This window comes from Stegostoma tigrinum, chromosome 46 (genome assembly GCF_030684315.1).
Source record: "Stegostoma tigrinum isolate sSteTig4 chromosome 46, sSteTig4.hap1, whole genome shotgun sequence".
Lineage (NCBI taxonomy): Eukaryota > Metazoa > Chordata > Chondrichthyes > Orectolobiformes > Stegostomatidae > Stegostoma > Stegostoma tigrinum.
The window spans coordinates 10,741,358-10,744,134 of record NC_081399.1 but is presented as its reverse complement, the minus strand read 5'-3'; the positions used below and the strand labels follow the sequence as shown (position 1 = coordinate 10,744,134).

The window sequence follows — 2,777 nt, the reverse complement described above, 5'->3', positions numbered from 1 at the left end:
GGGTCTGACTGAGGGATACGGGGACCAGAACTGTGCACGGTGCTCCGAGTGTGGGTCTAACTGAGGGATACAGTGACCAGAACTGTGCAGGATGCTCCTAGTGTGGGTCTGACTGAGGGATACGGGGACCAGAACTGTGCCACGGTGCTCCCGAGTGTGGGTCTAACTGAGGGATACGGGGACCAGAACTGTGCACGTTGCTCCGAGTGTGGGTCTGACTGAGGGGAGAAGTTTAAAATATCTTCAGAAATACTCACTCTCCACTTTAACTAGGATCAGCACCTCTCGCTCTTTGAGCAGCTCAGATGCATACAGCGCCGGAAACATTGACAAATTTTTCACCATCCCCAGACACGTCACTGAGATCAACTTCCTCTGAAAGAAAACCACTCGATTAGATACCAAGTAAAGCTCCCTCTGCACTCTCCCACATGTAACTCTCCCAGGACAGGGACAGCCCGGGGCTGGATACAGAGTAAAGCTGCCTCTACACTGTCCACCCATCAAACACTTCCAAGGACAGCACGGGGTTGGATACAGAGTAAAGCTCCCTCTACACTGTCCCCCATCGAACACTCCAAGGACAGCACGGGTTGGATACAGAGTAAAGCTCCCTCTACACTGTCCCCCATCGAACACTCCCAAGGACAGCACGGGGTTGGATACAGAGTAAAGCTCCCTCTACACTGTCCCCCATCGAACACTCCCAGGACAGGGACAGCACGGGTTAGATACAGAGTAAAGCTCCTCTACACTGTCCCCCATCAAACACTCCCAGGACAGGGACAGCACGGGGTTAGATACAGAGTGAAGCTCCCTCTACACTGTCCCCCATCAAACACTCCCAGGACAGGGACAGCACAGGGTTAGATACAGAGTAAAGCTCCCTCTACACTGTCCCCCCATCAAACAGTCCCAGGGACAGGGACAGCACGGGGTTAGATACAGAGTAAAGCTCCCTCTACACTGTCCCCCCCCATCAAACAGTTCCCAGGGACAGGGACAGCACGGGGTTAGATACAGAGTAAAGCTCCCTCTACACTGTCCCCCATCGAACACTCCCAGGACAGGGACAGCACGGGGTTAGATACAGAGTAAAGCTCCCTCTACACTGTCCCCCATCAAACACTCCCAGGACAGGGACAGCACAGGGAGTGCACTTCCCAGGGACAGCATTTTTCCCCGTCAAACACTTTTTCTTTAGTTCTTTTCAAAGGGTGGTGGGTGCCTGGAACGAGTTGCCAGCGGAGGTGGTAGAGTCGGGCATGATAACCTCACTTAAGATGTACCTAGACAGATACATGGACGGGCAGGGAGCAGAGGGATACACATCCTTGGAAAACAGGCGACTGGTTTAGACAGAGGATCTGGATCAGCGCGGGCTTAAAGGGCCGAAGGGCCTGTTCCTGTGCTGTAATTTTCTTTGTGCTTTGACACGGACAGCACAGGGTGAGACACAGAGTAAAACTTTCTCCACCCTGTCCCATCATTAAACACTCCGAGGACAGGGACAGCACGGGGTTAGATACAGAGTAAAGCTCCCACTGCACTGTCCCCCCCATCAAACACTCCCAGTCCAGGGACAGCACAGTGTTAGATACAGAGTAAAGCTCCCTCTACACTGTCCCGCATCAAACACTCCCAGGACAGGGGGAGGACGGGGTTAGATACAGAGTAAAGCTCCCTCTACACTGTCCCCCATCAAACATTCCCAGGACAGGGACAGCACGGGGTTAGAGCGGTGACAGCTGTACCTTGAGGGCCACAGTTACAGTGGGCCCTGATGTGATCCATGAGCACGTGGACCCGGCAGTACAGGTTGAACAGGGCCGTCTTGTCATCTGTGGGGCAGAACACAGAGAGAGAGAGGGAATGCCCTGAGCTGGTACGTGTGGGCAACCGTGGCATCGAACAGCAAGATCCCACGCCTGGAGTTCACTCACCTCCATACTTCAGTGTGAAGAACATTGCAGCGAGCCGGAGAGGCCGGCGAGGAAACGGGCCCAGGCGAACGATGTTGGCGCTGAATGACCTTTCACCCCAGCGGTGCCGCCAACCCAGGAATGTAGGCGTCTCCTTGCCCCCCCCGGAGACTGAAGCTGGGTGAACGTTTCGCTTGGCGTTTCTTCGTGCCCTTTCTCTCTCGCACTCTCTGTAAGACTCAACCGCTCGACCCCGGCCAACAACTCGCTCTCCACAAACAGATGGCGGTTGTTGGGCGAAGGGCCTTCCTGAAGGCCTGCTGTGGTTGCCGTGGCAATCAGGTCGCTCCCCTCACCAGCACCAGGAAGGCCTCACATTCCAGACTGTCCTTTCAGAGAGAGAGAGAGAGAAAGAGAGAGAGACGCAGGGAATAAATCCCTCACCGTCACTTCAGGGAATGTGCACCCCGTCTCTCACGCTCTCCCTCCCTAACGCCTTCCAGCCTCTACACCCCCTCCCTATCTCTGTAATCCCCTCCAGCCCCTACACCCCCTCCCTATCTCTGTAATCCCCTCCAGCCCCTCCCTATCTCTGTAATCCACTCCAGCCCCTACACACCCTCCCTATCTCTGTAACCCCCTCCAGCCCCCACACCCCCTCCCTATCTGTGTAACCCCCTCCAGCCCCTACATCCCCTCCTTATCTCTGTAACCCCCTCCAGCCCCTACACCCCCTCCCTATCTCTGTAACCCCCTCCAGTCCCTACACCCCCTCCCTATCTCTGTAACCCCTTCCGGCCCCTGCACCCCCTCCCTTTCTCTGTAATGCCCTCCATCCCCGACACCCCCTCCCTT

At 55.7% G+C, this 2,777-nt stretch overlaps 1 long non-coding RNA gene across 1 annotated transcript; it reads right to left on the bottom strand.

Annotated features, from left to right (window-relative positions):
* Positions 1 to 262: 262 nt before the first annotated feature.
* On the bottom strand, positions 263 to 2,434 carry LOC132207387 (uncharacterized). Its single transcript, XR_009443449.1, has 3 exons — positions 1,944 to 2,434; positions 1,755 to 1,841; positions 263 to 375 (listed from the first exon to the last, which is right to left on the bottom strand). It is a non-coding gene; the product is annotated as an uncharacterized LOC132207387 (long non-coding RNA).
* Between the last annotated feature and the right edge of the window lie 343 nt (positions 2,435 to 2,777).